This window comes from Artemia sp. Qi Xiang Cuo, chromosome 1 (assembly GCF_049724085.1).
Source record: "Artemia sp. Qi Xiang Cuo chromosome 1, ASM4972408v1, whole genome shotgun sequence".
NCBI lineage: Eukaryota > Metazoa > Arthropoda > Branchiopoda > Anostraca > Artemiidae > Artemia > Artemia sp. Qi Xiang Cuo.
Genome location: NC_142794.1, coordinates 24,461,951 through 24,474,892, shown reverse-complemented (window position 1 = coordinate 24,474,892; position 12,942 = coordinate 24,461,951). Strand labels below are relative to the sequence as shown.

The 12,942-nt window shown below is 35.2% G+C and overlaps 4 pseudogenes; all 4 read left to right on the top strand.

The window, feature by feature from the left end:
* Nucleotides 1-424: 424 nt before the first annotated feature.
* On the top strand, nucleotides 425-958 carry LOC148956138 (protein Pixie pseudogene; annotated as a pseudogene).
* An 81-nt stretch (nucleotides 959-1,039) lies between these two features.
* On the top strand, nucleotides 1,040-2,279 carry LOC148956137 (protein Pixie pseudogene; annotated as a pseudogene).
* Nucleotides 2,280-5,878: 3,599 nt separating this feature from the next.
* Nucleotides 5,879-7,732, top strand: LOC148956136 (protein Pixie pseudogene; annotated as a pseudogene).
* A 2,680-nt stretch (nucleotides 7,733-10,412) lies between these two features.
* LOC148956135 (ATP-binding cassette sub-family E member 1 pseudogene) lies at nucleotides 10,413-12,260 on the top strand (annotated as a pseudogene).
* The last annotated feature ends 682 nt before the right edge of the window (nucleotides 12,261-12,942 follow it).

The window sequence follows — 12,942 nt, the reverse complement described above, 5'->3', positions numbered from 1 at the left end:
CGCTGAAGAAGAGAGGCGTTTGTCCTCTCGAAATATTCGCTTTTTTTTTTCAGTATCGTCATTTGGCCTATAAAAAACCCATTTTTGCTCGTTTTTCTTTCTTTATGAGCTAGCAATCTAGTAAGAGACGATCAGTCCAATGCTAAGAAATATAACAAAAGTCCTAAAAATAGAGTAAGATCAAAACAAAAGTACATCATTAGAACTACCTTGTCTGAAACCCTACTAGATAAATAATGAATGTCGTAGCTTTATATTAGGGCTATGAAGTGAATAGAAAAACACGAAATTATATTGTTGTTTCTGATGACGTCATGAAATAATATCATTGCGCCTTGACGTCAATAAAATCATTACGCTGTGACGTCATAATTACTATATAGGAAGCGTCAGAACTGTAAATGTTCACATTCATAATTACATAATGGTTTCAATCATTGCGAAAAGGAGGAGACAAACAGAAGAAACAGATAAACTAACTCGAATTGCTATTGTCAACCCTGAACGATGCAAACCTAAACGATGTCAACAGGAATGTAAGAAGTCTTGTCCAGTCAATAGAACTGGGAAATTATGCATTGAAGTACAATCTACTGATAAAACATCCTCTATCTCTGAAACAATGTGCATTGGATGTGGTATCTGTACTAAAGAATGTCCATTTAACGCTATACAAATAATTAACCTACCGAGTAATCTTGCGACGGATACTACACATCGGTTCTCAAAAAACTCTTTCAAACTCCATAGACTTCCAGTTCCTAGACCTGGAGTAATTCTTGGTCTTGTTGGAACTAATGGTATTGGAAAATCTACCGCCTTGAAAATTCTCATGGGAAAGATTAAGCCAAATCTAGGAAGCTTCTCATCTCCTCCTGAGTGGTCGGATATTCTAAGCCATTTCAGGGGCAGTGAGCTACAGAATTATTTCACAAAAAGTATTGGATGGCAATTTTAAGTGTGTTTTCAAACCACAGTACGTAGAATCCTTGCCCAAAACCTTGAAACAACATATGACTGTTGGGGAAATGCTTGATAGAAAAGCCGACTGTCCTGAGAATGATCTAGCTTCCATTCAAGATATATTACAGTTGACGCATATTAGAAATAGACAAATAAAAGATCTTAGTGGTGGTGAACTTCAGCGTTTCGCTATTGCAGTAGTGTGCGTTCAAAAGGCCGATGTGTATGCGTTTGACGAACCCTCAAGTTACCTAGATGTAAAGCAGAGACTTAATGCAGCCGTTTGTATTCGTAACATGGTGAACCCCGATAGGTACATCATTGTTATAGAGCACGATTTATCAATTTTAGATTACCTATCTGACTATATTTGCTGTCTGTATGGTACTCCTGGAATTTATGGTGTAGTCACAATGCCTTACTCATGCAGGGAAGGGATCAATATCTTTTTGGACGGTTTTATTCCCACAGAAAATTTACGTTTTCGAGAAGAAGCTTTAACGTTTAAAGTTTCAGAGACCGCAACAGAAAAAGAGATAAAGTGTATGCGGCACTTTGAGTATCCTACCATGAGAAAAACCTTAGGAGAATTCACCTTGCAAGTTGAAGGGGGTGAATTTAGAGATGCCGAGATTATTGTGCTACTTGGAGAAAATGGAACGGGGAAGACAACCCTTATTCGGCTACTAGCAGGTAGCTTAAATCCAGACCAAGGAAGCACACAAGTTCTGAATTTGCGAATAAGTTATAAGCCACAGATATACAAAACCAAATATAAAGGAAAAGTGCGAACGCTATTGTTGGAGGAGATTGGGAATGTCATTGCTGATGCACAGTTTCGCACGGACGTGATGGAACCAATGAAAATCAAAGATATTATAGATCGGGATGTTCAGTTTTTATCTGGTGGTGAGCTTCAACGACTGGCGCTGGTCCTTGCCTTGGGAAAACCCGCAGATGTTTATCTAATTGATGAGCCCTCAGCGTATCTGGATTCAGAGCAACGTCTTGTTGCAGGAAAAGTCATTAAAAAGTTTATCCTGCACGCAGCAAAAACAGCTTTTGTTGTGGAGCATGATTTTATTATGGCAACATATTTGGCTGATCGAGTTATAGTTTTTAACGGTGTCCCATCGCAGAATACCTCAGCAACAGCACCACAGTCTCTTCTCAATGGAATGAATCGCTTTTTGCAACTTCTTGGCATTACGTTTAGAAGAGATGCCAACAACTTCAGGCCGAGAATTAATAAACGTGGTTCTGTAAAGGATGTGGAACAGAAGAAAAGCGGAAACTACTTTTTCCTTGGTGATTAGATCTCAAGAGAACATTCTGCACGTGATTAATCCCATTTTTTTTTTATACATGCAAGGATTTATAAACTGAATTGGTGTTGATGAAGGAAATAAAAGCTCCATATTGGTTTTAGAAGAACACAAAAAAAAGCTTAGTCAAAATCTTTGTTAGAAATCAAACTTGCTGTAATAATCAAATATTTTTGAATAGATTCAGTATGAATTGTTCTGACCTGACTCTTTTTAGGAGTTATGGGTTCTTACAATTCTTAGAGATAATGTGACAGAAATTCAATTTTTAACAAAGTTTCCTTAGATTCAAGTGTATGAGTGAAATGTACATCTGTAGTAATGTAACAGATCAATTTTAATTACAAAACAATAACTACTTAACATCATGGAGAATCAGGCTGAAGTTAACCAATTCTACACTGTAAGTTTATTTTATAAATAATCAATTAAAATATTTTGGAACTGGTGCATTATACGGAGACTTCTAGAAAGTCAAGTTTGGTTAATGCTAATGAAACAAAATAAAATAGGATGAACATATAATAGTTTAGAAACAAATTTGGGCTATATATTTACATATTAGGGTTGGGAGGTAAAGCATAGCATACATTTAATATCTAACAGAACCTAACCTAGGTATATTGTTTCTTAAGGCCCCCCCCCAAAAAAAAAAGAACAACGTAACCTAGGTAGCTTTTTCTTTGATCATATTTATTTGATGGGCCTAGTATAGCCTAGCTAACAATGAAAATGGTGTTTGATGGAAATTTTAACTCCAAATATGGTAAAATTCTATAAGGAGTTTCTAGTTTTCTTGATAAATAGCTGATGTTGGCCTAAAAGAAACTCTGGAAAGAATCTAGAGCCTGAAATAATTTAATTGTAAGTTAGCCTATATGCTGGGAGTGTCTTATCAAGCTTTTATATCTACATATCCCTTGGTTCTAGAACATATAACATTTTGAAAGCTATATGACAGGTCTGTAGCCTACCTAGATATCTGAATTTGACAATTTATCCCCCTTAATTCTGGGTTTCAGCCTTCTCTGTTTTTCTATTGCCCTGAGTTTTAGAAACACAATTTCTATAAATCTACAGGACTTTATGCTATATAATGGCTTTTTGGTGCCATTCTGTTCTAAAGGCTTTTCTGAAGGAAACACGGTACTTATGTAATATATACAACACACGAAAAAAGTTAAGTTTGGTTGATGCTAATGAAATGAAATAAAACAGGATGAATATATAATAGTTTATAAACAAATATTTTCACATTAGGGTTAGGAGGTAAAGCATAGCATATATTAAATACCCAACGTAACAAAACCTAACCTAGGTACTTTTTCCCTCTTAAGCCCCCCCCCCCAAAAAAAACAACAACAACGTAACCTAGGTACCTTTTTCTTTGATCATATTAATTTGTTGGGCCTAGGCTAGCCTAGCTAACAAAGAAAATGTTGCTTGATGCAAATTTTAATTTCAGATATGGTAAAATTCTATAAAGGAGTTTCTAGTTTTCTTGAAAAATAGCTGAAGTGGGCCATAAAGAAACTCTGGAAGGAATCTAGGGCCTAAAATAGCTTAATTGTAAGTTAGCCTATATGCTGGGAGTGTGTAATTAAGTTTTTATATCGACATATCCCTTGTTTCTAGAGCTTATAACAATTTGGAGTCTATATGAACCAACAGCCATATCCAAAACCATCAACAAAACATAACCAACAGTCATAACCAACAAACATAACCAACAGTCATAACCAACAACCCACTACCATAACCAACAATCATAACAAACAAACATAACCAACAAACATAACCAACAATCACATCCAACAAATATAACCAACAAACATAACCAACAACGATATGTTAATTTCCCATTGTTAATCTGCAATGGACGTGCTTGAAACAATCTTCTATGGGCGTTGAACCTTAAATGCCCCCACTATCCCTGATCCCAGTATGAAAAGACAAGGAATTGCCTAAAGTACAAAAAACTGGTAATTGCGAAAATATTTGTAAATATTTTAACAAAGGATTACAAAAATTCAAAAACCTTAGAAAATAAAACCAAAATTTTTATGCTTAACAAAAATTGCTGCTAGAAATTGGACTCTCTTAGTAACCAAATATCTTTGAAAAGATAGAGCATGAAAGAACATTAAATTGCGTAAAGAGCAAAAAACCGGCAATTGCAAAAATATTTTTATATATTTTGACAAGGGATTAAAATAATTCCAAAACCTTAAAAAAGAAAGCCAAAAATTTGAAGTTTAGTAGAAAGTATTGTTTCCGGAAAAATTGTCATCCTGGTATATTCTGGCGTAAAAAACGATTTAGATAGGTCAGAATCTTAAGAAAATATGTTAAGAGCCTTAATCTCAGGAAAAAAAATATTTATTTGAATGACATCATTCTTATATACATCAGTAATGCAATGACGTTGTCACACCTGTCACACTTATGAGGAAAAATTCAAGATTTTCAGGTATGTAGAATTACATTAAATTGCTTAAAGAGCAAAAAACTGGCAATTGCAAAAATATTTGTATGTATTTTGAGAAAGGACTACAACAATTTCAAAACCTTAAAATAGAAAACCAAAAGTTTGAAGAATAAGATCATTTTAAATCCTTCAAGACCGGCTTTTATGAAGATTTTAAAAATATAAGTTGAATATTGTCTTTGTTGGTTTCAGATAAATTATGGATATCCGGGTTGCAGCGGTAGCTAGCAACCTAGTAAGAGACGATCACGTCCAATGTTAAGAAATATAAAAACCCATAGTTCCTAACAAAGAAATCAGATCAAAACAAAAAGTACACCATTAGAACCGCCTTGTCCGAAACCCCTGTATAGGAAACTTTCTGTCCCTTGGCTTGAACAGCAAGGGAAATATATTGGCTTGAAAATAAAGAAAATTTACTTTAACCACGTTATTCTCCCCAAACGGGATATTTTTTTCTTTTTTTTTCTTTTTCTTTTCCACAGATAGCTTGGCACTGGAACATCGTAGATAGTTGTTCAATAGCTCATTTTAAAGGAAATTAATTGGGTTAAAAACCTTTTGTAACTAAAATAAATTATTTCTAAAAGAGAATAAATTTTTCCAACAAAAACTGCATTTTCGATGTCTTTTCACACTGCAGTCTTTCAAACATATTCGTATACCAGCGGTAAGATTTGAACCCACGCCTCCGAAGAGATTGGTGGCTAACACCAGTGCCTTGGACCACTCGGCCAGGCTGCCTCTCATAAATAAATATATATGTGAATTTGGGTTGCAGCAGTAGCTAGCAATCTAGTAAGAGACGATCAGTCCAATGCTAAGAAATATAACAAAAGTCCTAAAAATAGAGTAAGATCAAAACAAAAGTACATCATTAGAACTACCTTGTCTGAAACCCTACTAGATAAATAATGAATGTCGTAGCTTTATATTAGGGCTATGAAGTGAATAGAAAAACACGAAATTATATTGTTGTTTCTGATGACGTCATGAAATAATATCATTGCGCCTTGACGTCAATAAAATCATTACGCTGTGACGTCATAATTACTATATAGGAAGCGTCAGAACTGTAAATGTTCACATTCATAATTACATAATGGTTTCAATCATTGCGAAAAGGAGGAGACAAACAGAAGAAACAGATAAACTAACTCGAATTGCTATTATCAACCCTGAACGATGCAAACCTAAACGGTGTCAACAGGAATGTAAGAAGTCTTGTCCAGTCAATAGAACTGGGAAATTATGCATTGAAGTACAATCTACTGATAAAACATCCTCTATCTCTGAAACAATGTGCATTGGATGTGGTATCTGTACTAAAGAATGTCCATTTAACGCTATACAAATAATTAACCTACCGAGTAATCTTGCGACGGATACTACACATCGGTTCTCAAAAAACTCTTTCAAACTCCATAGACTTCCAGTTCCTAGACCTGGAGTAATTCTTGGTCTTGTTGGAACTAATGGTATTGGAAAATCTACCGCCTTGAAAATTCTCATGGGAAAGATTAAGCCAAATCTAGGAAGCTTCTCATCTCCTCCTGAGTGGTCGGATATTCTAAGCCATTTCAGGGGCAGTGAGCTACAGAATTATTTCACAAAAGTATTGGATGGCAATTTTAAGTGTGTTTTCAAACCACAGTACGTAGAATCCTTGCCCAAAACCTTGAAACAACATATGACTGTTGGGGAAATGCTTGATAGAAAAGCCGACTGTCCTGAGAATGATCTAGCTTCCATTCAAGATATATTACAGTTGACGCATATTAGAAATAGACAAATAAAAGATCTTAGTGGTGGTGAACTTCAGCGTTTCGCTATTGCAGTAGTGTGCGTTCAAAAGGCCGATGTGTATGCGTTTGACGAACCCTCAAGTTACCTAGATGTAAAGCAGAGACTTAATGCAGCCGTTTGTATTCGTAACATGGTGAACCCCAATAGGTACATCATTGTTATAGAGCACGATTTATCAATTTTAGATTACCTATCTGACTATATTTGCTGTCTGTATGGTACTCCTGGAATTTATGGTGTAGTCACAATGCCTTACTCATGCAGGGAAGGGATCAATATCTTTTTGGACGGTTTTATTCCCACAGAAAATTTACGTTTTCGAGAAGAAGCTTTAACGTTTAAAGTTTCAGAGACCGCAACAGAAAAAGAGATAAAGCGTATGCGGCACTTTGAGTATCCTACCATGAGAAAAACCTTAGGAGAATTCACCTTGCAAGTTGAAGGGGGTGAATTTAGAGATGCCGAGATTATTGTGCTACTTGGAGAAAATGGAACGGGGAAGACAACCCTTATTCGGCTGCTAGCAGGTAGCTTAAATCCAGACCAAGGAAGCACACAAGTTCTGAATTTGCGAATAAGTTATAAGCCACAGATATGCAAAACCAAGTATGAAGGAAAAGTGCGAACGCTATTGTTGGAGAATATTGGGAATGTCATTGCTGATGCACAGTTTCGCACGGACGTGATGGAACCAATGAAAATCAAAGATATTATAGATCGGGATGTTCAGTCTTTATCTGGTGGTGAGCTTCAACGACTGGCGCTGGTCCTTGCCTTGGGAAAACCCGCAGATGTTTATCTAATTGATGAGCCCTCAGCCTATCTGGATTCAGAGCAACGTCTTATTGCAGGAAAAGTCATTAAAAAGTTTATCCTGCACGCAGCAAAAACAGCTTTTGTTGTGGAACATGATTTTATTATGGCAACATATTTGGCTGATCGAGTTATAGTTTTTAACGGTGTCCCATCGCAGAATACCTCAGCAACAGCACCACAGTCTCTTCTCAATGGGATGAATCGCTTTTTGCAACTTCTTGGCATTACGTTTAGAAGAGATCCCAACAACTTCAGGCCGAGAATTAATAAACGCGGTTCTGTAAAGGATGTGGAACAGAAGAAAAGCGGAAACTACTTTTTCCTTGGTGATTAGATCTCAAGAGAACATTCTGCACGTGATTAATCCCATTTTTTTTATACATGCAAGGATTTATAAACTGAATTGGTGTTGATGAAGGAAATAAAAGCTCCATATTGGTTTTAGAAGAACACAAAAAAAAGCTTAGTCAAAATCTTTGTTAGAAATCAAACTTGCTGTAATAATCAAATATTTTTGAATAGATTCAGTATGAATTGTTCTGATCTGACTCTTTTTAGGAGTTATGGGTTCTTACAATTCTTAGAGATAATGTGACAGAAAATCAATTTTTAACAAAGTTTCCTTAGATTCAAGTGTATGAGTGAAATGTACATCTGTAGTAATGTAACAGATCAATTTTAATTACAAAACAATAACTACTTGACATCATGGAGAATCAGGATGAAGTTAACCAATTCTACACTGTAAGTTTATTTTATAAATAATCAATTAAAATATTTTGGAACTGGTGCATTATACGGAGACTTCTAGAAAGTCAAGTTTGGTTAATGCTAATGAAACAAAATAAAATAGGATGAACATATAATAGTTTAGAAACAAATTTGGGCTATATATTTACATATTAGGGTTGGGAGGTAAAGCATAGCATACATTTAATATCTAACAGAACCTAACCTAGGTATATTGTTTCTTAAGGCCCCCCCCCCAAAAAAAGAACAACGTAACCTAGGTAGCTTTTTCTTTGATCATATTTATTTGTTGGGCCTAGTATAGCCTAGCTAACAATGAAAATGGTGTTTGATGGAAATTTTAACTCCAAATATGGTAAAATTCTATAAGGAGTTTCTAGTTTTCTTGAAAAATAGCTGATGTTGGCTTAAAAGAAACTCTGGAAAGAATCTAGAGCCTGAAATAATTTAATTGTAAGTTAGCCTATATGCTGGGAGTGTCTTATCAAGCTTTTATATCTACGTATCCCTTGTTTCTAGAGCTTATAACATTTTGAAAGCTATATGACGGGTCTGTAGCCTACCTAGATATCTAAATTTGACAATTTATCCCCCTTAATTCTGGGTTTCAGCCTTCTCTGTTTTTCTTTTGCCCTGAGTTTTAGAAACATAATTTCTATAAATCTACAGGACCTTATGCTATATTATGGCTTTTTGGTGCCATTCTGTTCTAAAGGCTTTTCTGAAGGAAACACGGTACTTATGTAATATATACAACACACGAAAAAAGTTAAGTTTGGTTGATGCTAATGAAATGAAATAAAACAGGATGAATATATAATAGTTTATAAACAAATACTTGCACATTAGGGTTAGGAGGTAAAGCATAGCATATATTAAATACCCAACGTAACAAAACCTAACCTAGGTACTTTTTCCCTCTTAAGCCCCCCCCCCCAAAAAAAACAACAACAACGTAACCTAGGTACCTTTTTCTTTGATCATATTAATTTGTTGGGCCTAGGCTAGCCTAGCTAACAAGGAAAATGTTGCTTGATGCAAATTTTAATTTCAGATATGGTAAAATTCTATAAAGGAGTTTCTAGTTTTCTTGAAAAATACCTGAAGTGGGCCATAAAGAAACTGGAAGGAATCTAGGGCCTAAAATAGCTTAATTGTAAGTTAGCCTATATGCTGGGAGTGTGTAATTAAGTTTTTATATCGACATATCCCTTGTTTCTAGAGCTTATAACAATTTGGAGTCTATATGAACCAACAGCCATATCCAAAACCATCAACAAAACATAACCAACAGTCATAACCAACAAACATAACCAACAGTCATAACCAACAACCCACTACCATAACCAACAATCATAACAAACAAACATAACCAACAAACATAACCAACAATCACATCCAACAAATATAACCAGCAAACATAACCAACAACGATATGTTAATTTCCCATTGTTAATCTGCAATGGACGTGCTTGAAACAATCTTCTATGGGCGTTGAACCTTAAATGCCCCCACTATCCCTGATCCCAGTATGAAAAGACAAGGAATTGCCTAAAGTACAAAAAACTGGTAATTGCGAAAATATTTGTAAATATTTTAACAAAGGATTACAAAAATTCAAAAACCTTAGAAAATAAAACCAAAATTTTTATGCTTAACAAAAATTGCTGCTAGAAATTGGACTCTCTTAGTAACCAAATATCTTTGAAAAGATAGAGCATGAAAGAACATTAAATTGCGTAAAGAGCAAAAAACCGGCAATGGCAAAAATATTTATATATATTTTGACAAGGAATTAAAACAATTCCAAAACCTTAAAAAAGAAAGCCAAAAATTTGAAGTTTAGTAGAAAGTATTGTTTTCGGAAAAATTGTCATCCTGGTATATTCTGGCGTAAAAAACGATTTAGATAGGTCAGAATCTTAAGAAAATATGTTAAGAGCCTTAATCTCAGGAAAAAAAATATTTATTTGAATGACATCATTCTTATATACATCAGTAATGCAATGACGTTGTCACACCTGTCACACTTATGAGGAAAAATTCAAGATTTTCAGGTATGTAGAATTACATTAAATTGCTTAAAGAGCAAAAAACTGGCAATTGCAAAAATATTTGTATATATTTTCAGAAAGGACTACAACAATTTCAAAACCTTAAAATAGAAAACCAAAACTTTGAAGAATAAGATCATTTTCAATCCTTCAAGATCGGCTTTTATGAAGATTTTAAAAAATATTGTCTTTCTTGGTTTCAGATAAATTATGGACATTGCGAAAAGGAGGAGAAAAACGGAAGAAACAGATAAACTAACTCGAATTGCTATTGTCAACCCTGAACGATGCAAACCTCAACGGTGTAAACAGGAATGTAAGAAGTCTTGTCCAGTCAATAGAACTGGGAAACTATGCATTGAAGTACAATCTACTGATAAAACATCCTCTATCTCTGAAACAATGTGCATTGGATGTGGTATCTGTACTAAAGAATGTCCATTTAACGCTATACAAATAATTAACCTACCGAGTAATCTTGCGACGGATACTACACATCGGTTCTCAAAAAACTCTTTCAAACTCCATAGACTTCCAGTTCCTAGACCTGGAGTAATTCTTGGTCTTGTTGGAACTAATGGTATTGGAAAATCTACCGCCTTGAAAATTCTCATGGGAAAGATTAAGCCAAATCTAGGAAGCTTCTCATCTCCTCCTGAGTGGTCGGATATTCTAAGCCATTTCAGGGGCAGTGAGCTACAGAATTATTTCACAAAAGTATTGGATGACAATTTTAAGTGTGTTTTCAAACCACAGTACGTAGAATCCTTGCCCAAAACCTTGAAACAACATATGACTGTTGGGGAAATGCTTGATAGAAAAGCCGACTGTCCTGAGAATGATCTAGCTTCCATTCAAGATATATTACAGTTGACGCATATTAGAAATAGACAAATAAAAGATCTTAGTGGTGGTGAACTTCAGCGTTTCGCTATTGCAGTAGTGTGCGTTCAAAAGGCCGATGTGTATGCGTTTGACGAACCCTCAAGTTACCTAGATGTAAAGCAGAGACTTAATGCAGCCGTTTGTATTCGTAACATGGTGAACCCCGATAGGTACATCATTGTTATAGAGCACGATTTATCAGTTTTAGATTACCTATCTGACTATATTTGCTGTCTGTATGGTACTCCTGGAATTTATGGTGTAGTCACAATGCCTTACTCATGCAGGGAAGGGATCAATATCTTTTTGGACGGTTTTATTCCCACAGAAAATTTACGTTTTCGAGAAGAAGCTTTAACGTTTAAAGTTTCAGAGACCGCAACAGAAAAAGAGATAAAGTGTATGCGGCACTTGGAGTATCCTACCATGAGAAAAACCTTAGGAGAATTCACCTTGCAAGTTGAAGGGGGTGAATTTAGAGATGCCGAGATTATTGTGCTACTTGGAGAAAATGGAACGGGGAAGACAACCCTTATTCGGCTGCTGGCAGGTAGCTTAAATCCAGACCAAGGAAGCACACAAGTTCTGAATTTGCGAATAAGTTATAAGCCACAGATATACAAAACCAAATATAAAGGAAAAGTGCGAACGCTATTGTTGGAGGAGATTGGGAATGTCATTGCTGATGCACAGTTTCGCACGGACGTGATGGAACCAATGAAAATCAAAGATATTATAGATCGGGATGTTCAGTTTTTATCTGGTGGTGAGCTTCAACGACTGGCGCTGGTCATTGCCTTGGGAAAACCCGCAGATGTTTATCTAATTGATGAGCCCTCAGCCTATCTGGATTCAGAGCAACGTCTTATTGCAGGAAAAGTCATTAAAAAGTTTATCCTGCATGCAGCAAAAACAGCTTTTGTTGTGGAGCATGATTTTATTATGGCAACATATTTGGCTGATCGAGTTATAGTTTTTAACGGTGTTCCATCGCAGAATACCTCAGCAACAGCACCACAGTCTCTTCTCAATGGGATGAATCGCTTTTTGCAACTTCTTGGCATTACGTTTAGAAGAGATCCCAACAACTTCAGGCCGAGAATTAATAAACGCGGTTCTGTAAAGGATGTGGAACAGAAGAAAAGCGGAAACTACTTTTTCCTTGGTGATTAGATCTCAAGAGAACATTCTGCACGTGATTAATCCCATTTTTTTTATACATGCAAGGATTTATAAACTGAATTGGTGTTGATGAAGGAAATAAAAGCTCCATATTGGTTTTAGAAGAACACAAAAAAAAGCTTAGTCAAAATCTTTGTTAGAAATCAAACTTGCTGTAATAATCAAATATTTTTGAATAGATTCAGTATGAATTGTTCTGATCTGACTCTTTTTAGGAGTTATGGGTTCTTACAATTCTTAGAGATAATGTGACAGAAAATCAATTTTTAACAAAGTTTCCTTAGATTCAAGTGTATGAGTGAAATGTACATCTGTAGTAATGTAACAGATCAATTTTAATTACAAAACAATAACTACTTGACATCATGGAGAATCAGGATGAAGTTAACCAATTCTACACTGTAAGTTTATTTTATAAATAATCAATTAAAATATTTTGGAACTGGTGCATTATACGGAGACTTCTAGAAAGTCAAGTTTGGTTAATGCTAATGAAACAAAATAAAATAGGATGAACATATAATAGTTTAGAAACAAATTTGGGCTATATATTTACATATTAGGGTTGGGAGGTAAAGCATAGCATACATTTAATACATAACGGAACCTAACCTCGGTATATTTTTTCTTAAGCCCCCCCCCCACAAAAAAAAGAACAACGTAACCTAGGTAG